Source organism: Leptonychotes weddellii, chromosome 2, assembly GCF_054177405.1.
Source record: "Leptonychotes weddellii isolate Sample4059 chromosome 2, ASM5417740v2, whole genome shotgun sequence".
Lineage (NCBI taxonomy): Eukaryota > Metazoa > Chordata > Mammalia > Carnivora > Phocidae > Leptonychotes > Leptonychotes weddellii.
Window position 1 is genome coordinate 19689402 of NC_138370.1, and position 16962 is coordinate 19706363.

Consider the following 16962-nt stretch of genomic DNA (forward strand, 5'->3'; position numbering starts at 1 on the left):
TACTGACTGAAAAATAGAGAGCCATTAAATGCTTTTTGAGCACTTAAGTGACTTAGGGTTTAGTTGAGAATAGGATTTGGGTAGTTATATACAGAATGAATTTGATGCAGGGGGATATTAGGGGAAAGTATTCGTTACAAAAATAGCATTAGTTTGGAACAGGTGAAGCTTGAGTTTCCAGAGAGACATTTTGATAGAAATATTCAGCAGGCTTTTGGCAAATAGAAGCTCAGTCAAACATAAAACTGGAAGGACAGATGAGGAAGCCAGCACATGGTGAAATGGTCAAGCTCATTAAGTGAGTGGCAATTGAATGAAGTTGGAGAGAGACAGAAATACCTGATATAGGTCAGAACTTTCAGAATGATGTTTTTGTCGGAGGAGAAAGACGTCCTTATGGAACAGTGGTTAAAGAAGTAGGAAAATTAAAGTGTGAAACAAATAAACAAAATATAAAAATTTTCAAAGTATATAGTAGAGGCTTCTCTGAAAAAAAAAAGGACCAGGCAGGTAAAATATACCTGGTTTGATAAGTAGAAATGATAACTACCTATTATAAGGATAATCTGGATCTGTAAAATCATATATTCAATCAATTCAGGAAAAAAAATCCCAATATCTAACTCATGTTTTCACAGAAGTTTTTAAATTTCATGTTAGAAGGTAAGTTATTTTTTTTCATTTTGGAGAAATTATATAAAATGCTTTCTAAGTTTTAAGAGCTGGATTTAACTTACAAAGTTAAAAAGTAGTTATTAAGATAGTGTAATAGATTCCTTCTCACATTTTGGTCCAATTACGGTGATGTGTATGCCTTTAAGTTTTAATCTTAGAGAAAGAGAAGATATTTTAGAGCTGTAACTTCACTTTCTATACTCTCTTGATGCTGTGTGTGTGTGTATGTGTGTGTGTATACATGTGTTTGAAAAATCACCCTTTGTAAATCAGTGACTTCTTTTAATTAGCACTTATGAAGAAGTTGACATATATTTCTAAACAATTGGGGCAAAATATCAATGAGCTCTAACTGAAAGGCAGCCTTTGGAAAGAGGATTTTGAAAACATTCAAACAGCTACATAATTATAATTTTCATCTGAAAATACTTGGTTAGTGCTTTGAGTTTAAAAATCTGTTTTTAAAGGAGGAGATGAACAACAAAATGAAGTTATAACTTAAAAATTATGTGTGAAGGATAACATGATAATTAAATAATTACTAAAATCAGTTTCAAAAGTTTTCCAACAACTTTTAAATTATTCAACTCAAAGTACATTTACTTTTCTAACATTCAGTCAAATGGATTTGGGGTTAGAGTATTACAATGAAGGGATAGAGGCATCCGAAAAAATAACTTATGTCAAATAAAATTATTCTCATTTTAGAGGAACTAAAGTTGAAACACTAAGAAATAATCTTTTTCCCTCTAGATTCCATACTGAACCCATTTAAAAAGTCTAAATTTTATTCTTTTGGTAAAAGGCCTCTATGAAATTTGTTGTAGTATGTTCTATAAGATATCAAAATAAAAATAGGACAAAGATGAATCTGAGCGTAAACATACAGTTAACTCAAGAAAAGGAGTTATTACACTTTTCAAAAGTTGTCCTTGTGAGATTTGAATCCTTATTCAGGTAGAAACTGTAATAAAAATTTCCGCAATTCTGTCCTTTCTTCTCTTAGAAAGCAGGAGTCAGCTCCGTGCAGAGGGGAAGAAGCTCTAAAGAAAGCCATGTGTAGACTGTTTCAGTTTAAATATGTACACTGAAGGATTTTATACCTAGATCTCAACAAGGTAGTTTGAAAGGGGTAAAACTAGATAAGCGATATACAATGTCTGAGCATATAGTAAATGATCAATACATGGATGATGATGATGATGCTGGATTGTGGAGTGCCATGGTCAAAAAAGAATTCTTGAGATGTTATAGAGTGTAAAGTGGTGCTTTTATTATAGCACAGGAACAGGACCCGCAGGCAGAGAGAGCTGCACTGTGATTATAAAGAGTGACTGATTATATAGGGTTTTCTATCCTGTGGAGGTGAAAGTAACATTGAGGCTCCAGGAAATTGACTCTATAGATTCCTGGAAGTCTGGCTATTATTAATACTGTGTTTTTCTTGTAAATCATTAAGACAGTTACAAACTGTAGTGGAGTTTCTTATCCTGCATGACTGTAATCTTTTTCAGTTGACCATTTGTTTCTCCCTGCCTTTGTTCTTAGGCGGTCACAGTACTGGAGGAATGTCAGACATACTCCCGCTTAAGGGGAGGGCGTTCGTGGGGTATCAGCTCTTGTTTTGCCTTCAGGTGCCTTTTGTCCTCTCATCAGTGGTGATGATGATAATGATTTCCTTGAATATCCTAAATTGATTCACTCATTCACTCATCGACAGTGGGGCAGAGAACCTGCTGGCTGTTATCTTTCCTGGTCTGGCACTGGCCACTTCTTCACGTACCTCCACTCCTGAATTTTGTCTTTCAGGTCCACGTTGTTCTGGCTACCCTTAGGATGTATGTGGTGAGGGGCGCCTGGGTGGCTGTCAGTTAAGTGTCTGACTTGATTTCAGCTCGGGTCATGATCTCAGGGTCATGGGATCGAGCCCCACATCAGGCTCTGAGCTCAGCACAGAGTCTGCTTGTCCCTCTCCCTCTGCTCCTTGCCCCCCCCCCCACTCATTTTCTCTCTCTCTCTCTCAAATAAATAAAATCTTAAAAAGATTTATGTGATGAAACTATTGCCATTTGTGGCAGATCATGCTTCTTTGGGGTCCAGCACCCCACTTCTCACTCTACTCTGTAGTTAGAATTCTAGTAGCCACAAAGGATCTCTCGCTTTTTTCTAACTTACTCTTTTCCTTTTGAGGCAATTTGTCTCTGCAACAGTACTGGAGAAGTAAATATTTCAGTGACTAATACATACTGGACATTCTTTTAGTGGAGTCCTTCCTTCTTAGAAAAAAAAATTTTTTTTTTTTTTTTTTGAGAAGTAAGCCATTATTTCCTTGTTTTACAACTGAAGTTAGCTTTGCGAGTTGCTCTTTGGTGATTCGTCAAAGAGACCAAATCCCATGTCCTCATCCAACTCCTCTGACTCTTCCTTTGCTTCGCACTTGGCTGGGGCAGCAGCAGGAGTGACAGTGGTGACAGCCACAGGAGCAGTGACCACAGATGCATATGGATCAGCCAAGAAGGCCTCAACCTCCTCAGCAAGTGGGAAGGCGTCATCAGTCTCCAGTGACAAAGCCAGACCCACTTGACACTGCTGATAGAAGGGGTTACTGGTGTAGCAGTCGGGTAACCAGTCTGCAGACATAACACTAACACTGGGAACACCGTCCAGGAAGCTAGAATGCAGTTTCCTCTGTGATATAGAGCAGTTTGGGGTTGTAGATGCTGCTATTGTCAAACACCTGCTGGATGGAGAAGCGGGGGAATAATCAGCACACTCAGCAGCGTGGCTTCGCTGGTCCCACTTTGTCTCCTGTCTTTATCAGCTGCACGTCATTCAGGATTTCAGTGGTGCCCCTGCAGATTTTCGTTGTGATGCCTGCAGCCTGAAAGAAGGGGGTCTTCTAAGGCCCCAAATAGTGCTCTGAGCAGGCACAGGGACTTCACGTGGGGCCGTGGCACCAGAATGGGTGGCAGCTGATACCTAGTGGCCAGCAGCATGTCCCTGATCTCAGTGAGGTCCTCCTGGGTGAACACAAAACCCACATTCCCCTGAAGATGAGGCAACCATTTCTTCAGGGCTAGGGCATTCTCCAGTGCCCTTGGATGGCCTTGTGCTTCACGGAGTTCTTGCCCACCACAGCCTTCCTGCAGAGGAACCTGTGGCCCTGCTGCACCTGCTTGGAACCCACATTGTCTGTTCCCACAATGAAGCGTTTTGGATAATCATCCAGAAGTTGGATGATCTTAAGGAAGTAGTTGGACTTCTAGGTCACCCTGTCTTCCCTGGGCATCATGGTGGCGTGTCAGGGATTGCCAAGCAGGGTTTAAAGACGATGTCACTCTTACAAGGACTCCTGGTGAGAGAAGGTAGAATTTTCTTAGTAGTACGCACTGTCTCACCTCTACCTTGAGAAGATGTTTGTAATTTCTCAAGTTTTTCTCTTTAGGTGTTGCAGTTCAGCCATATTCCCCAGATAATTCCTACACTGTACTGATTATCCATCACCATTATCACTGCCATCCAGCAATTATTAACTGTGAGGCAGCCCAGTGCTAAAGACTTTGCATACATTTGTCATGTTATTTAATCTTCATAACAATCTTACAGTACCATGAAAAACTCCTTTATTTAGGTAACAAACTTAAAAAATTAGATAGTTTTAGTAATATGGCCAAGGTCATACAGTAAGTAGCAGACCTGGGAATATGGATTGTACTATATTAACCTAATAACCCAAGCTTGTACCATTCCTTCCTCATTCCCTCCCTGCCTTCCTTCTTTCTTGTATTTGGCTGTAGAACAATATTTTAATTAAAATATAATACATGTGGGGTGCATGGGTGGCTCAGTCGATTGAGTCCAATTCTTGATTTCAGTTCAGGTCATGATCTCAGGGTCCTGAGATGGAGCTCCTGTCAGGCTCTGTGCCCGGTGTGGGGCCTGCTTAATATCCTCTCCCTCCCTCTCCCTCTGCTCTCGCTCTAAAAAAACAAATATAGATGTAATACATGTATAGTGAAATGCATAACTCTGAAATGTAGTTCAAATATATATACTCTTGTGACCCATACCACTGTCAAGATAGAAACATTTCTGTTTCTCCAGAGAGTTCCCCAATGCCCATTTCCAGTCAAATCTCACCCTGTCACCCAGAGCAATTGCTGTTCTACCTTTATAGAGGTATATAAAGCCATGAATCAGTTTTTCCTATTCTTGATCTTTATATAAATGGAATCACAATATGTATTGTTTTGTCTTTCATCTCTCAACCTAATAGCTTTAAGACTTATCCACATTGCTTCATCATTCAGCAGTTCATTCCCTTTGATTGCCGAGTAGTATTTCATTGGAAGAATATATCAAACTTTGTTTATGAATAAAAATACTATGAACATTCCCAGGGATAGACTATCAAATCACACAAGTTAGATAGCTTTGCTTTTACACCTCTCTTTCCAGGCTCTTCTTCCTTTATCTATTATGGGTCAAGAAACTGAGATTTCCTCAGTCCTCTTTGTTTTCTTGAAGAGAACTCTCTTACTTAGAACTTGACATGTTGTCCATCAAACCTGCTCTTCAAGTTATATTTTGTTTTGTTTTGTTTGTTTTTTTCCAGAGAGGTCAAATACCCACCCTACACAAACCTTACCCTAATCAGGGTTAGAGCCTCAGAAGAAGAGTAAAGAGACATTCAAGAAAAGCTACTATGTAGTGTCTCATATATGAACATCTTGGCTTTACACTTAACTCAGACCTTACCTTGTGTGACAGGAGTAGAAGATGTGGTTCAGGCTTCCCAATGAGCAGAGGGAATCACAGCACAGGAAGAGGGACAGAGAAGGTGTTTAAGGTGTTTTCACCAATGATTTTAGTTTGAATACCAGTGAGTTTTTATTAGACTGAATGTGGTAAAATATTGGAAAGACCATTTAGAACATACATTAAAATGAAATATTTTAAGTGATTTCTGTTGTTCTTAAACTTGGGAAAAATTTCCACATCATACTGTAAGCTTTAAGCTGATATAGCAGGGTCTTGAGATGTGGACCTCTTAAACCAAATCCAAGGTGATTATAAAATTGATGGGGGATGCCTAACTAGGATTTGTTTGTTGTGGTGTTCTGATACCAGTGTGAGCCAGTAATGAGGCAGGGCAGCATTTTAATTAATGATCTGGCTTAATTAAGTGTTCAATATCTATTTCCAATCCTCTCAAGGGGTGGAGTTACATAGAAAGTAGGAAAATGCTTAATTATAATTCTCTTAGAAAAATTTCTACATCTCAGATCAATAAATCCCCTGTAACTTCAACATACTTTCAGAGGTTTATGAACTTCACTAGTTCATTGACCTTAGTCAATTTGCATTACCTAGTTTGAATATTTTATATAGATTGGAGAATTATTGAAACACATTAGATTTATAAAATTGAGCCATTCTTTACTACTTAGAAATAATTGGTGTACTTATATCCAAACTGACACTTTTCTTTTGGGGTTAAAAGTGCAAATTACTGATGAAGTTTCTATGTAATGTGAAATGTTAATGTGAAATCATTGGTTGTCCATAGGTAGACATGAGATATTTAATTCTGACACTAAGCATTTCATTATTTTCAAAGATTTGTCTTTGTGAAAACTGAAATATCTCTGTTTTATAGAATCCTATTTTATTTTTCTACACAGATGAAAAGACAAAAAATAAAAAAATTGGCACTTATGTGTGACAGGTGTGGAATCTGCTTTAAAATTTGAATGTATTCATTTTACATATATCATATTCATTGTCTACAGGGGTTTTCCTTCATTTGTATTAGGTATGTGTAGCTAAGTTATGTTTGTTCCATATTCTTTTGATTTTCTTAAAATGAAAAAAGGTCCTTCTTTAGACTCTATTCAAGCTTAAAAGGATATTTTTGTCTGCACTTTTGAGATTACTTCTGAAAATTTCAATAAGTCAATATATCTTTGGTAAACCATTATGTTTACTTTTCTTCAGGGGTATGAAGGTGACCATTCTTTTATATCCTACAACCTAAGGAATCATGAAAAGACTTTCAAAGTTGTATTATACATTAATACACCCTAATAAATGTGTGTTTTGTGTACTAATACTGGAATAGCAATAATAATATCCTAATAATGACACAATATTTATTGAGAAATGCTGTGTATAACATAATGTTACATGTGTTTTTAGCTATTCATGTAATTTACAAAGTGAGGCTCAAAATTATTAAGTAACTTGTCTAAAGTCACATACCAAGTAAATGATAGAGTTAGAATTTGACCAGGTAAGGAAAGGTCTAGTAGTTTTCAGTGACATACTCTAAATTACCATGCCACATTGCTATAGAAACAACATTAACATAAAATAATTTAGGAGCTAGCACACTATAAAGCAGTCTTCTCTTTCATCAACAACAGCATGTCTTCTTACTTGCTATCTTGTTTCTTGTCTTCAGGATATGCTGAATTTCTTGTTGAACCCTAGTTTAGTATGGCCTCTTGAATCAATATGTTTGCATGTGTTACTTCTTCTTCCCTTTCTTAAATTTCACCTCATTCATAATTATTTGTTATAGTAATAATTGGCTTAGGAGGTATATCCTTCAACAGACCTTCCTTAGCTGTTTTCTTCATTTATACTTGGGTGGGTGTCATCATGCCTATCCCATGTAAGTTTCTGCAAAACTCCCTGGCACTTGTGTATATATATTTGTTCATTTTCCATTTCCTGAGTAGGAATATTAAAGAAAAATACATAATCTTTTCCATTTATTTTTTATACTTGATAAAGTTTTATAAAATTAATATATTAGTTAATGATGTTCCATAAAATAAAACATGGAATTTAGAAATATATCATTAAGTCTTGAGCCCTGAAGCTTAAAAATCCTCTTCTACCTATTGAATTGCCCAGAAAAATAATACATTCTCTCTTAAGATAATGGACAGAGTATTGGAAAAGCTTTTCTTCTGCCTAAGTGTGTTATTAAAGCAGTTGGGTCCTGTACACAGAAAATGAGGGCCTAGATTACACAGTAAAGTTCCTATTCTTGGTATGTGGGGAAAGCCCAAAAATGAGGAAAGCCTCATTTTTTTCTTATGCAAATATCTTTGATAAATACTTCTCATGTAGGAGAGTTTTCTTTGAATCTTATATAGAGAGAGAATTGAAAAGTCTTTCACAGAAGGAGTCATTATGTAACTCCACAAAAACGGACATATTGCAAAGTTTAAATATATATTAGTGGCATGTTGAATATAGAAAACTGCTATCCTGAAAGCAGGATAAAAGCTGGTTTTTGTTTGTTTATTTTTTTCATATCCTCCAATTTAAGAGATTATTTTTAAAGATTTATTTATTTATTTTTGAGAGAAGTAGAGAGAGTGTGCTTGTGTGCACCGAGCAGGGGAGGGGCAAGGCAGAGGGAGAGAGAATCTCAAGCAGAGTCCTCACTGAGTGCAGAGCCTGACATGGGGCTTGATTCTACAACCCTGAGATCATGACCTGAGCTGAGACCAAGAGTCTGACACCTAGGGTGCCTGGGTTAGGCGTCCAACTCTTCGTCATGGTATCGAGCGCCATGTCTGACTCTGAGCTCAGTGTGGAGTCTGCTTCAGATTCTCTCTCCCTCTCCTTCCCACTCTCTCTCTCTCTCTCAGATAAATAACATCTTTAAGAAAAAAAAAAAATCTGACACTCAACCGACTAAACCACCCAGGTGCCCAAGAGATATTTTAATCTAATTTATTAGTAAACCAACTAATGCTTAGAAGAGTTAAAACTATCTTGAAAAAGAAAAAAAAAAGTTGGATGATTCACATTTATGATTTCAAAACTTACTATCAAGCTACATAACCAAGAGTATGATACTGACATAAAAATAGACATATAGAGCAATGGAACAGAATTGAAAGTCCATAAGTAAACCCATGAATCTATGATTAATTAATTTTTGACCTGAGTGCCAAGACCATTCAATGGGAAAAGAATAGCCTTTTGACAAAAAGGTTCTGGGATAACTAGATATCCACATGCGAACAAATGAAGTTGGACCCTTACCCTTACCTATACCATATACAAAAATAATTTATAGAGTCAAAAACCTAGATATAAGAGCTAAATCTATAAAATTCTTAGAAGAAAATATAGAGGTAAATCTTAATGACCTTGGATTTGGTCATGGTTTCTTAGATATGACATCAAAAGCATAAGTAAGAACAGCAACAAAAATAGATAAATGAGACTTCAAAATTTCAAAAGTTTGTGCATCATGCTCACTTTGGCAGCACATATACTAAAAAGTTTGTGCATCTAAGGACACTACCAAGAAAGTAAAAACAAAACAAAACAAAAAACAAGTTTGCATAATGGGACAAATATTTCCAAATCATATATCTGATAGGGCTTTAGTCTTTATTATCCAGAATATATAAAGAATCCCTACAATTTAACAACAGAAATTCAACAACCAAATTAAAAAATTGAGCAAAGAATTTGAAAGATTTATTTATTTATTTTAGAGAGAGAGTGTGTAGCGGGGAGGGGCAGAAGGCAAGGGAGAGAAAATCTAAGCAGACTCTACGCTGAGCATGGAGCCTGACATGAGGCTTCATCTCATGACCTGAGATCATGACCTGAACCAATACCAAGAGTCAGACACCTAAGTGACTTCACCACCCAAGCACCCCAAAATTTGGGCAATTAATTTGAATGCACATTTCTCTGTATATCAAAGAATATATACAAATTAATAACAAGCACATGAATAGATGCTCAACAAACACTCACACACACATACACAGTCAGATACCATTTCACATGCCCTAGAATGGTTATAATCAAAGAGACAAATGTTGGCGGAAATGTGGAGAAATCAGCACATTGCTGATAGGAATGTAACATGGTACAATCACTGTCGAAAACAGTGTGGCAGTTCCTCAAAGGTTAAAAAGAATTAGAATATGGTCCAGTAATTGCATTTCTAGTATATACCTAAAGTATTGGAAACAGGTATTCAAGCAAAAACTTGTACATGAATGATAATACTAGTACCACTGACAATTACCAAAGTTGGAAACAACCCAATGTCCATTACAGGATGAATAGGTAAAATATGGTAAATCCGTACAATGGGATGTTACTCAGTTAAAAAATGGAATGAAATAGCTATGCATGCCGCAACATGGATAAACCTTGAAAACATGCTAAATGAAGGAAGCTAAACTACAAAATGTCATATATTGTATGATTCCATTTGTGTAGCATATCCCAAATAGGCAAAGACTGAAAGCAGGTTAGAGGTAACCAGGGGCTAGGGAATGAAGAAATGGGGAGTGACTGATTAAAGGATACAGGAACATTTCGGAGGGGTTGGTCGGGGAGGATTAATGAAAAAGTTCTAGAACTATATAGTGGTGCTGGTTCCACAGCATTGTTAATATAGTAAAAGGCACTTAGATGTTCATTTAAAGTGTTTAAAATGGTAAATTTTATGTTATATGTATTTTTCCACAATAAAAAAGCAACTAATACAGAGCTACTTTAATTTGAGATTATAATAAAATTTAATAATACACTCCAGAAATAAGAAAGCAGTCCACACTCACATAATGAGAGGAAAAGGGTTTTAACACATATATGCATGGAGAGATCCTGCAACTTCATTTTGACAACCTCATTCATCAGTCAAAAGTAAACAGATATACAGAAATCCACAATACTTATTTCAAAAAGTTGCTCTGATTTCTAAGGGGCATATGAATTTTCTTCTCACAAATAGCAGAAAACAAACAAAAAAAGAAACCATATTTTTCATCATTACTCACCAAAAAGAGAATAAATCCCTTTATCCCTTTAAAAAGCTCACCAAATTCTCAGGCTATAAAACCATATTCTAATCACTACAAATGAGAGGTCTGCAAAAATAAAGCTCTAGGGCTACTTGGAAATCACCTCAGAAACCAAGAGAAGACCCGTTTGAATTTAAATAGCCTGATAGGTACACTTCTCAGTCCATGTAGCTTAATGGGCTCTGACAACTGAGTGTAATTGGGAATATTGGTAGAGCCTGCAAAAACTTTTCAAAATACTGAAAATTGAAAAGCATGACTATCATGAATATATAAAAATAAACATATCAAAGATATATTATCCCATTAGTACTATGACCATTTAAATGTTGATGCTGTTTCAGACTATTTTGTAAAACAAGGATTTTTATAGTATGCAAAGAAAGATATATTGAAATAGATTTGCTGAGTTAGAGACCAAACTCATTAATATCTTACATAGCAATAAAACTGTAACCTTTTGGGCTATTTTATTCTACTGGGCAAAGATCTTTAATTTAATATGTCTCTCCAAAGAACCTAAGCCCTTAATTACTGGTAAATAGTAAAGTCAAATCGAGGTACATTCCCCTAGATAATTAAGTAATGCTGGGTTAAGCCTATCACATAATACTCTAATATGACATTGAAAGGATCTGGTGCTTACATTTTTGCCTTATCACCAAGTTTAAATATTTTTTAACATGATATGAATATATACACATTGAAAAAAATTAAATGATATTCAAGAAATGAGGACAATTAGCAAACAGGGAAAACAATTTGCAACAATTAAAAATTCTTATATACTTTCTAAAAAGCTTGTATGATTTTTGTCTAAAAAAGTTTATATACTTCTTATGTAACAATACTTTTGCACTTATAAGAATGCATAAATATTCTATTAGTGAAATTAAAAAATTGACAAGGAAATCACAATTAATGCACAAAAACATAGCTAACACACACAAGGAAAAAACTAAACTCACTAGTAATCAAGAAATGCATGTTAACTATAATGACATAAATTTAACTTTTCAAATGAAATTTTTAATGATAGTTTTGTCATTATGATTCAGATACAAAATTCTAATAGGAATATAAATGGCTTCAGTCTTTCTAGGAGTAAATTTATGTATGTTTTAATAGCTTTTTAAAAATTGTCAAAGACAGCTATGCAACAGATTTAATTTTGGAAATATATCCTAAGAATACAATGAATGAATAATTATAATATTCTAAAAGCAAATTTTGAAAATAACATACAATAAGGTAAATATACAAAGCTATTGTTTCCTTGCTTATTTTCTGTTTAGATGACTTGTCCATTGATGTAAGTGGGATGTTAAAGTCCCTTACTATTATTGTATCATTATCAATGAGTTCCTTTATGTTTGTTTTTAATTGTTTTATATATTTAGGGCTCCCATGTTTGGTGCATAAATATTTATAATTGGTTAGATCTTCTTGTTGAATTATCCCCTTTATTATGATATCATGCCCTTCTTCATCTCTTGTTACAATCTTTGTTTTAAAGTCTAGTTTGTCTCATAGAAATACTGCTAATCCATCTTTCTTTTAAGATTCATTTGTGTGATCAATGTTTTTCCACTACCACCCTCCCCACTTTCAATCTGCAGTTGTCTTTCAGTCTAAAATGAGTCTTTTGTAGGCAGATCTAGATGGGTCTTGTTCTTTTTTTTTTTTAATCCATTCTGATACCCTATGTCTTTTGATTGGGGTCTTTTGGATGTTTAGTCCACTTACATTCAAAGTAATTATTGATAGATATGTCCTTACTGCCATTTTATACTCCTTTTGTCATTGTTTCTGGAGATGTTCTCTGATCCTTTTTTTGTCTTTGTCACTTTTGATTTTTTCCTTTCCACTCAAAGAGTTCCATTTAATATTTCTTGCAGGGCTGGTTAATAGTCATGAACTCCTTTAGTTTTTTGTCTGGGAAACTCCCTATCTTTCCTATTCTGAATGATAGCCCTGTTGGATAGAGTATTCTTGGCTGCAGATTTTTCCTCTTCAGCACTTTGAGTATATCATGCCACTCTATTTTGGCTTGCCAAGTTTCTGTTGAGAAATCTCTAGCTAGCCTTATAGGTCTTCCTTTATAAGTTAAGGATTTCTTTAGGCTTGCTGATTTTAAGATTTTTTTCTTTATCAGTATATTTTGCAAAGTTAATTACAATATGTCTTGGTGTTGGCCTGCTTTTATTGATTTTGATGGGAGTTCTCTGTGCCTTCTGGATCTGGATGTCTGTCTCCTTCCCGATTAGGGAAGTTTTCTGCTGTTATTTTTTTGAAATAAATTTTCTGCCCCCTTTTCTCTCTCCTCTTCTGGGAAGCCTATAATATGGATGTCATTATGTTTGAGGGAGTCACTGATTCCCTAAGTCTATTCTCTTGTTCCATAATTCTTTCTCTCTTTTGTCCAGCTTCATTATTTTCCATTATTTTGTCTACTGTATCACTGATTCATTCCTCTACTTCTTCCAGTCTGCTACTCATTGCATCAAGCCTGTTCCCAATCTTGTTTATTGCATTCTTCATCTCTGACTGATTCTTTTTAAACTTGTTTATCTATGTGGTAAGGGTCTCCCTGATATCTTCTGTTCTTTTCTCAAGCCCAGTGAGTATCTTTATGAATGTTACTTTAAATTCTCCATCAGGCATGTTACTTATCTCTGTTTCACTTAGATCTCTGGCTGTGGCTTTATCTTATTCTTTCATTTGGGATAAATTCCTCTGTCTTGGCATTTTGTCTAAGTCTCTGTCTTCTTTTGTGTGTTAGAAAAGCCAATTATGTTTCCTGTTCCTGAAAGTAATAGCCTTCTGAAGAAGAGGTCATGTAGTGTCCACAGCCTGACACTTCAGGGAGTGTCTCTGGTGTATGCAGTGTGTGTGCTCTGTTGTGTTTTGGCTGCTCTGTCCTTCAAGCCAGTTGTCTGCAGTGGGCATTGTTTGGTCCTTGGCCTGAATGTAGAGTTTTAACTAAGTATGCTCTGGTCTGCTTGTGAAATGAGGCCTGATATTAATTGAGGAGAACTGAGGCCCTGCAGAACTCTCTGGTCAGGAGACGTGGTATAAGCAGGGGTGGAGCAGTGGGGGGAGTGTTGGTTGGGGAGGGCTCTGCTAGTCTTCTTGGGGGAAGGGCCCGCCTGCTGGGACTGAGACAAACTTGACTAGAAAGGGCAGTCCTGCCAGAGCACAGGGCTTAGGACTTGGTGTAAACAAGTTAGGCAGCCAGTGTCTGTGCTCTGCTGCTTCTTGCCCTGTGTTTATGCTGAGGGGTGGGGGAAGAAATGGCACCAACCAGCATTTTTGTTCCCAGAGAGGCATCTCTGTGAATGCTGCCTCTCAGGGAAGCTCTCCAAGAAGACTGGAATAATCTCCTCCCTGTGTGCCTAGGCATTCTTCAAATCACTATTTCTTTTTTTTTTAAAGATTTTATTTATTTATTTGAGAGAGAGAATGAGAGACAGCACAAGAGGGAAGAGGGTCAGAGGGAGAAACAGACCCCCCGCCGAGCAGGGACCCCGATGCGGGACTCGATCCCGGGACTCCAGGATCATGACCTGAGCCGAAGGCAGTCGCTTAACCAACTGAGCCACCCAGGTGCCCTTCAAATCACTATTTCTATACAATTTGTCCCCAGGTTGTTTGCCTGCCTTCTCTTCAAGAGCAGGGCAGTGTCTAGGCTCTACCTCAGCCAAGCCCACTCACTTCAAAACTCCAGGCTTTAAACCCCACTGGTTCCAGAACTCATGAAATTCAGACCTCTTGATTTTCAAGGCAATGGCTTCAGGGAGATTTTCTCCTTGTGTGTTCCCCTGTGTACTCCTTTTTACTCTCTCACCCTTCTCTGCAACCATGGTGTCTCCCTTTCACAGTATTCATGATCTGTTTCTCCCCTAAACCATGTCTCCACACTTCCTATATTCTTCAATGTGGTTTCTTCTCTCCCTTTAGTTGTGGAGTTTGTTCCATAATTTTTCAGGTTGACTTCTGGGGTATTATGGGTGTTTTAATAGTTATATAGTTGTTTTCATGGGAGGAGATGAGCCTAGGATACTCCAACTCTGCTGCCATCTTCCCTCTAAATCTCACACTGGACCAGAAGGACTTCACATATATTCAGAACATTCCATTCAAAAACAGCAGAATACACATTTTTTTTTTAAGTGTACAAAGGACGTTCTCCAGAATAGATCCCATATTAGGTCACAAATCAGGCCTCAAAAAAATACAAAAAGATTGAAATCATACCATGCACCAAAAGATTGGAAGGTTTGGAAAGACCACAAATACATGGAGGTTAAAAAACATGCTACTAAACAATGAATTGCTCAACCAGGAACTCAAAGAAGAAATTAAAAAAAAAAAAATACATGGAAACAAATGAAAATGAAAACACAACAGTCCAAACTTTGGGATGCAGCAAATGCCATCCTAAGAGGAAAGTATATAGCAATACAGGCCTTCCTCAAGAAGCAAGAAAAATCTCAATTAAAAACCTAACCTTGCACCTAAAGGAACTAGAAAAAGACCAACAAATGAAGCCTAAAGCAAGCTGAAGGAAGGGAAAAAAAAAAAAAAAAGAACAGAGCAATGAAACCAGGGGCCAGTTCTTTGAAAAAAATAATAGTTGACAAACCTCTAGCCAGATTTATCAAAAAGAAAAGAGACAGGACCCAAATAAATAAAATGACAAATGAGAGAGGAAAAATAACAACCAAGAACCCAGAAGTACAGGCAATTATAAGAGAATATTATAAAAAACTATATGACAACAAATTGGGCAATCTGGAAGAAATGGTTAAATTCCTGAAAACATATAAACTACCAAAACTGAAACAGGAGAATTAGAAAACTTAAACAGACCGATAACCAGCAAAAGAATTGAATCAGTAATCAAAAAACTCCCAACAAAAGTCTAGGGCCAGATGGCTTCACAGGCTAATTCTACCAAACATTTATTTTTATTTTTTTTAAAGATTTTATTTATTTATTTGAGAGAGAGAGAATGAGAGAGAGAGAACACCTGAGAGGGGATAGGGTCAGAGGACGAAGTAGACTCCCTGCCGAACAGGAAGCCCGATGCGGGACTCGATCCAGGGACTCCAGGATCATGACCTGAGCCGAAGGCAGTCGCTTAACCAACTGAGCCACCCAGGCGCCCTCTACCAAACATTTAAAGATGAGTTAATACTGGGACACCTAGGTGGCTCAGTCAGTTAAGTGGCTGCCTTAGGCTCAGGTCATAACCCCAGGGTCCCGGGATTGAGCCCTGCACTGGGCTCCCTGCTCAGTGGGGATCCTGCTTCTCCTTCTTCCTCTGCCCTTCCCCCTGCTTGTGCTCTTGTTCTCTCTCTCTTAAATAAATAAATAAATAAAATCTTAAAAAAAAAAGAAGAGTTAATACCTATTCTTCTCAAACTATTCCAAAAAGTAGAAAAGGATGACAAACTTCCACAGTCATTCTATCAGGCCAGCATTACCCTGATTCCAAAACCAGACAAAGACACCACTAAAATAAGGAACTGCAGGCCAGTATCCCTGATGAACATGGATGCAAAAATTCTCAATAAAATACTAGCAAACCGAATCCAACAATATATTAAAAGAATCATTCACCATGATCAAGTGGGATTTATTCCTGGGCTGCAAGGGTAGTTCGATATTTGCAAATCAATAACGTGATACAACACATTAAAAGAAAGGATAAGAAACATATGATCTTTTCAATAGATGCAGAAAAAGCATCCCACAAAGTTCAACATCGATTTTTGATAAAAACCCTTTACAAAGTAGGTTTAGAGGGAGCATACATCAACATACAAAACACCCACAGCTCACATCATCCTCAATGGGGAAAAACCAAGAGCTTTTCCTCCATGGTCAGGAACAAGACAGTGATATCCACTCTCACCACTGTTATTTAACATTGGAAATCCTAGCCTCAGCAATAGGACAACAAAAAGAAATAAAAGGCATCCAAATCAGCAAAGAAGAAGTCAAACTTTCACTATTTGCAGATGACATGATACTATGTATAGAAACCTTGAAAGGGGCGCCTGGGAGGCTCAGTTGGTTAAGTCTGCCTTTGGCTCAGGTCATGATCCCAGAGTCCTGGGATCAAGCTCCATGGTGGGCTCCCTGCTCAGAGGGGAGTCTGCTTCTCCCTCTGCCTCTACACCTGCTTGTGCTCTCTCTTGCTCACTCACTCTCAAATAAATAAATAAAATCTTAAGAAAAAAAAAAAAGAGGGCGCCTGGGTGGCTCAGATGGTTAAGCGTCTGCCTTCAGCTCAGGTCATGATCTCAGGGTCCTGGGATCGAGTCCCGCATCGGGCTCCCTACTCCTTGGGAGCCTGCTTCTCTCTCTGCCTCTCTCTCTCTCATGAATAAATAAATAAAATCTTAAAAAAAAAAAAAAAAAG

At 37.0% G+C, this 16962-nt stretch overlaps 1 protein-coding gene and 1 pseudogene across 1 annotated transcript in view; one reads left to right on the forward strand and one right to left on the reverse strand.

Moving 5' to 3' along the window:
* The window catches only part of SGCZ (sarcoglycan zeta), a 188262-nt gene that overhangs the window by 23909 nt on the left and 147391 nt on the right, over positions 1-16962 (forward strand). The gene's annotated exons all lie outside the window — the stretch shown is intronic.
* On the reverse strand, positions 3022-4013 carry LOC145720256 (large ribosomal subunit protein uL10 pseudogene; annotated as a pseudogene).